This window comes from Triturus cristatus, chromosome 9 (genome assembly GCF_964204655.1).
Source record: "Triturus cristatus chromosome 9, aTriCri1.1, whole genome shotgun sequence".
Taxonomy (NCBI): Eukaryota; Metazoa; Chordata; class Amphibia; order Caudata; family Salamandridae; genus Triturus; species Triturus cristatus.
Genome location: NC_140592.1, coordinates 1,086,808,639 through 1,086,815,364, shown reverse-complemented (window position 1 = coordinate 1,086,815,364; position 6,726 = coordinate 1,086,808,639). Strand labels below are relative to the sequence as shown.

At 42.1% G+C, this 6,726-nt stretch overlaps 1 long non-coding RNA gene across 1 annotated transcript; it reads left to right on the top strand.

Moving 5' to 3' along the window:
• The first annotated feature begins 4,125 nt into the window (after window positions 1-4,125).
• LOC146799403 (uncharacterized) lies at window positions 4,126-5,493 on the top strand. The gene is made up of 5 exons (XR_014969269.1): window positions 4,126-4,232; window positions 4,327-4,390; window positions 4,624-4,737; window positions 4,852-4,914; window positions 5,005-5,493. It is a non-coding gene; the product is annotated as an uncharacterized LOC146799403 (long non-coding RNA).
• Window positions 5,494-6,726: the final 1,233 nt, after the last annotated feature.

The following is a 6,726-nucleotide window of genomic DNA, read 5'->3' as shown; positions in this document are numbered from 1 at the left end:
GCACTTAAATGCCGTATGAGTTTGTTTTGTCCAATCTCTCCCTTCTGGCGTTCTGCTTTTTTCCCACTTTTTCCCGAAATTTGACAAGATGGCTTGCTAATTGGATGTATTTGCCATCAATGCATGCTATGACCACCTGCCGGCATGTTCTTATTTCGTATTGTTAATATGAAAAACAATACATTCATTTTGAAAGCAAAATCATGTCCCTATTAACGAAATTGACTGTCATGAACTCCACATCAACCCTGACTCGCAAATATATAGTCTCACAAGCTCTGAGTTTACTGAGCTTACTGATTTATAGGTCACAGGTGGGATGGTGCATAGCTAGTAAATAACTGCACGAACAGGAAACACTAGATCAGTCTCACAGATAGGTGCAGTGACATTACAGTGGTCAAGTGAGAAAGACCACAATAAAGCACACGTGGCTGGATGGGGTATGATCGATCCTAATACACCATAAAGTCAGATGCCCCATACGTTTTCAACATTTAGCCAATCAGAATACAACACATGCAGTGATCATGTGCTCCCCATGCCGGTCATTTGGTCACGTTACCCACTGGTCACATTGTGATCACGCAAGGTCAAAGCCCACCTTAAGCACCCATTTGACCATTAATTTGTGACTCTAAGACAGCAAACAACATTCCTCACCATGTATGGTTCACCGGAGAACTTTACAACCTGATGAAAATTGTATTCAGAATGAACGCAAACTGAATGTAAATTAAGACAGTCCTCAGACCCTGTGTCTGTAGCTGTTCTCTCGGTCCTACGTTTAATTAAACAAACTGTTCCTGTTTTGCCAAATGCCTCTTGTCTCTTGTTTTTTTTAGGTCTTTTGTACTCAAGTAACATTTTGGTGAGCCAAACAAGAGGTATTGAGAACTTGTACCTAACTGCAGCTGAAGTAAGGAGACACAGCCCTGAATAATTCACATTGAGTAATGACAAAGGTGGGCAGACAACTCAATTGATTGGAAGTTCTGCTGAATCTGTGGGACAGAGATCCGTCCTTAAGGAGACATCACAGAGGGTAAGAGACCACATCAAAGCCCGAAACATTGTTACACAAGGTGTGATTCAGACTTTAGGAAAAACGTGGACCCAGGAAACTGGACATAGCTTGTGTGTGGCTGAGAAAGGAAGGTGATTTCCAAGTTGCTACCCTTTGATGTCTGTGACTACCACCTTTGTCTAGGAGCGGATAATGGCAGACTATCCAGCTCACTTGGGAACATGTTCTCTGCTCGTCCTCTCTTGCTAGAGGATGTAATGTGATAAAAATATATCCATATTTTTGGGCAAAGTATGCAATTTTCTCCTATTTTTATGCAAATGCTCATTTGAACTGTTTTATGCAAGAAATTGCCAGTGCTGAGCTCGTAGTATGTATGATTGTAGGGGTGCTGCATGTATGTTTGCCCCCATGATAAAAACCAACAAAAACTCCCAAAAGATTTGCGTTGTATATGTCCATATAACTACTAGAATTGTCATGGATGTCCTATTGAAGCACAAGGAGACCAGATTCCCAACACAAATAAAGAAACTTAATATGTTTTGCCAAGAATGGGACGCACAAACAAAGGCACACACATTTTCCTGGTATAAGGAGGGAACCTTTGAAACCAACAGAATTGACCATACTAAAACATATATAAAACTAAATATAGAGGTCAAAAGAGAGACAAGAGAGAGGTTTTATTAGAATTATGGCTCATCTTCGAAGAGGCCAAGTGCGATAGCCCTTCAATGCTGGTAGTGAGCAAGGCATTAGCGCCTCCCCGACCATATGCAGGACTAGAAGCACAAGAGAAGAGAAAGCCAGCTAGCCCAGATGCTTCCAGTGCAACCCATGTTCCTTGAAAAGGTCCCTAGAAGCTTGATCCACTATCTACCATGCCCAACACATAGGATCTCAACAGCAAGAAAATGACACACTCCCACTGGTTAAGGCGGACATACTCGAGTGACAAGGTGCTATGTGGTGGCTCTCAAAAGCAATACAGTGAGTGGTGGAGACGAAGGGAGCTCCGGTCCCCCGGGAACCAATGCAGAGGGTGAGGCTACAGGATGTTCCCAGGTAGCTGAGAAGACAACAGAAAGCGTGTATGAAGGTGAAACCAGGCCAAAAAGAGCAGCATGCAACGTGGTGTGCATGTAGCAAACCAGATGGGGTTAGGCTAGAGAGAGAGAGCACTCACCATCACAACAAGAATACAGAGCCAGGGCCGGCTTGGGAACCAAAACCGGCACTGGCAAAGTGCTCGGATGCCCCCCCGCACCCCCAGGGGGTTGGGGGTGCAGCCGAGCTCATTACCAGGGCCGGTTTTCAGCAGATTTTGTTACAGGGCCGATTTTGCAGCTATGCTGCAAAAACGGACCTGTAACAAAAACAGGCCCCCAGGGGCCCAAAACCGGCCCCAACCTGTGCGGCTCACTGGGGGATTGCCCGGTGCCTGCTATGGCCAGTCCGGCCCTGTACAGAGCAGTCCATCCTTCATATGAGGAGAGTGGGAGTAAGTACTGGGTGCAAAGCAAGGAAGAATCAGACGCAAAAATAAATAGTAGGCTTTCAGCAAGGATCAAAGCTTCACTACTCGGTCAACAAAGGAGAGTGTTTGACCACGAAATAAACGACCAAGGCAACCAGGTAATAACCCACCCAAGAAACAGTAAAAATAAGAATTGGCAGTCCTTTTTATGGCGATGTATGAGGAGAAGTTTGTCTACAACAACAATCCATTTCAACAGTTCACTGCTAATTGGATGCGTTTCATAGATGACATCTTCATGGTGTGGACAGGTGATGTGGAACAATTACTGCAATTCCATGAATGGCTCAACAGAAGGACACCAGACATTCAATTTAGCCTGAATCACTCACACCACCGAATGGCGTTTTGGGACGTTGAGGTCTATCCAGCAGATGGAGTTCTTGCAACAACACTGTTCGAAAAACAAACTGACAGAAATAAGGCCCTTCACTTCGTCAGCAACCATCCTAGAAGCTTAAGAGAGAATTTACCCTACGGGAAATTCTTAAGAATAAGACATAATTGTTTTTATAAGGACGAATATACTAGACTTGCCAAAAATGTTGTGATTCGACTCCTGGAGCATGGTTACCCCAAAAAACTTGTCAAATCAGCAATGAAAAGAGCGTGGTGGACACCCAGAGATACTCTACTCTCTAAGAAAGAAAAAACAGTGATGCAGACAGGTTTTTGTTATGACATTTTGTCCAAACTCAAACCAACTTAAGAAAGTGATAAACCAAAATTGGCATCTAATTAAAGATCTTGACCAATCCTTTGAAAATACCCCATTGTTTGCCTTCAAAAAAGAGAAAAGCCTTTCAAACCATGTAGTTCGTGCAGCATTACAAAGACCATCTAAACCATCTATAAGAGAACTTATGGGGTTGTCGCCCATTAAGGGCCATCACAAATGCGGCACTTGTGTCTGTTGTGATCAGACTATTGAAGGAACGGTGTTTTCCTTCAACGGGATCCACTGGAAACACAACACGTTCACTAACTGTAAGTCGAAATTTGTAGTGTATGGCATAGTGTGCCCATGTCCAATGTTGTACATTGGCAAAACCAACCAGGAAGTTCGGCAGTGAATTTCTCAACACAAGTCTAGGATTAAATGTAATGTCGAATCGGCACCATTGGTCAATCATTGGAAAACAAAAGCCCATACAGAAAGGGATATTCAGTGGACAATTATTTCGAAAATTGAGCAGGACCCAAGAGGAGGTAATATGTATTTAAAATGAATCCAACGTGAAGCGCTCCTTATTGTCAAATTTAATACTGCAATTAAAGGGTTAAATGAGCTTTCTGAAATTTACAAATTATGAGCATTTATGGAGACTCAGAACAGTAGACTCATTGCTGCTCATTTAAAAGTGTCTTTTCTCTAAAAAAGCTATCTGTGATGGAAGATATTGCCCGGAACATCTAAATCAATGACGCTTGTATGTAAATAAAAAAAATTCGGTCTCTCAATGTTTTTGTAGTATAGTTCGGCAGTTTTCGCAAATCTCATTTAACATTAAAAACTACATTACCCAGTGTCCAACATGGTGACATTTTGAACCTCTGTGGGGGTATAACACATGCGTATTGAATACGACTTTCGCGAGCAACGTTTACCGTGAGGCTGCATGAAGGTGAAGCACGAGCGATTCAGCGCTTTACAAAGAACTTAAGGTAAACTGTAAATTGGGAGTCTAATATATTGTAAGCCACGTTTGGTTTTCCCCAGCCCGAAAGGGTGACCATTTATTTTAATTTCGGTTTGCAGATTTTTTGAGAGAAGAAGTGACGTAGTGATTAGGAGTTCTTTGATCCAAGTCAAGACATGCAAGGTAGGCTGAGTCAGTGTAAACGCTGTTCTTTCAGCATTTAACGACATAAGCTGTGGCGCATGTGTAGGCAAAACAAATCCCTTTAGTATTTCTTCAAAAGCATTGTCGTGTTAATCGTTTACCATGACCCTTTGAACACTTAAAGAGTTATAACGGAGGATTATCATGCCCCTGGATTTTAACCGGCAAGTTGTTTTAATTTTCTAAAGACGAGTTGTTTCGTTTGCCTGCAGAATTCTTGGAAGTGAATTGGGAGGAGTAAAGACGAACAACTTTATCCACATTGCGTTGCCACCTAGCTGCATTGAATGATGTGATTAAAAAACACGACCCAGTTTTACTTGATAGTAAGTGCTTTGAGACTTTTCACTCTACAATTTAAAGACCTTGACAGTTTTGTTTTCGTGTTTCTATGTCACCATTACACTAAAGTCGCTGTCATTATTTGATGTTGTTTTTAGAGAATAAAAAACCCACATCAGTCTTTTTCTGGAGATTAGAAGATCTTGTGATATAAAGAATTGGTAAGACTGCTCTTTGGTAGGCTGGCCTCTATGGCTGGAATTTCGTTTTTACCCACAAGTAAGTCTTGTATTTCTTTTTTCTTTTTTCAGTACTGTTTGGTCCTGAGGAGAACCCAAAATTGAAGAGGGTTCGAAACGCGTAGACCTGGCATTGTTTATTTCCAAACAAACATTCTAGTTACTGTCTGGTGTTGTGCATTTCATTAACTTGTGTTGCAATTGAACGTTTTTTTCCCAATTTTGGGTTAAATGCACAAGAATTGGTATTTAAAAGTGTATGTTGTTTGGTATGTGTCTTTGGTTTTTTAAAGTGTTAATGGTATAAGTAGACCAAAGGTGGTTGTGTGAGTTTCATGTATGTCTGGTATGTCACCAATGTGATAGTGAGTGTGTGGGTGTATGAAGTGGTGTGAATGGAGAATAGTTCAAATTGTCCAATTTGTGTTTTTCTGTTTTCATTATGAAACATGGTTGTGTTGTTGTTATTTTGTGTATATAATTGTGTAAAGATACATTTTTCAAAAAAGAATATTGAAAAAGAACAAGAATCAAAAATAAAACTAAAAACTATTTAATAGGTCCAGCTGTCAGTGATAAATGATCATACGCCGTGGTAGAATAATTTTGGCAAAGTATAATCAGTATTGGCATTTGGATTGTTTTGTTATTCTCAAGGCAGCGTTAAGCCACTTAACGTGGCTTAAAGCCACATTAAGTGGGTTAATGCTGCCTTGATAATAAGGTGCTGACCCTGTCAATACGGGAACGTCAGAAAAAGTGACGTTGCCGTGGCGATAGGGGCTTGAGAATTTGCCCCTCAGTCCTTAAAGCAGCATGTTATGGCCATGAGGGAATAACATTTTTATATGAGTTTTCACTGTAAGACCTCGGAACAGGCTATTACGTAGGGGCCAAGGAGGTTGGCAGCAACCAGACCCTAGAAAGAGCTACTTTTTCTGTAGGCCGGGTCACCTGGTAAAGAGTTGCTGGTTAAAGGTATACCATGAGATAAATAAGCAGCAGAGATAGAAAACCACAAAACTCCACAAATGTCTCTCTTCAACACCAAGCCCAAGGGAATCACAATGCACCCTACACTTAGCCTCAGGGAGGTCTGCAGTCTGCCACTTCAACACAGCGGGGCTCAAGTAATCAGACAAAAATGTAGCAGCGGCAACCACAGACAGGGAACTCAGCACAACAGGGACTGCAGCCACACCCCCGGCAGGGAGGGGTGACAGTATGGGGAGGTAGCACCTTCACGCAATCACAGAGCCAAAATGCGCAGTAAGATAAACCCCTAACATAAGGAATATCTCCAACAACTTAAAACCTAGTGGTTATTAACTAGCACCCACTTACCCTCTTTACCCCCAAAAACTGTACCAAACTAAAAATGGACTAATGAGACAACAGTGGGAAGTAAAATGTTACTTGCGTACAGAAATTCAGAGCGACTGAGAGGTGTGTTGACCGGATATACTCACCAAAGTTTGATATCTATGGCGACTCCACAGGAACATGGAATAACCAGGTTACCTTGGGCATCACCGGGAGCTCAGGCCCCAGACCTGCTGCTGATCCCCAAGGCAGGGTTGGGTGGCCATGTCACAGGAGAAAGGCAATTGGTACCCAGAGAGTATTTAAAAAGTCCCTAAACAAAGCTAACCTGGGTTTCCCATGCATCTGGGATTTTAAAACTTCAAAAGACTGTACAGTGCGCACACAAGGTGCCAATATGCGCTGAGGCCTCTACATGATGTTGAATCCAAGGGCCCGATTCACAGAACTAACTTAAGACAAAATCCTAAA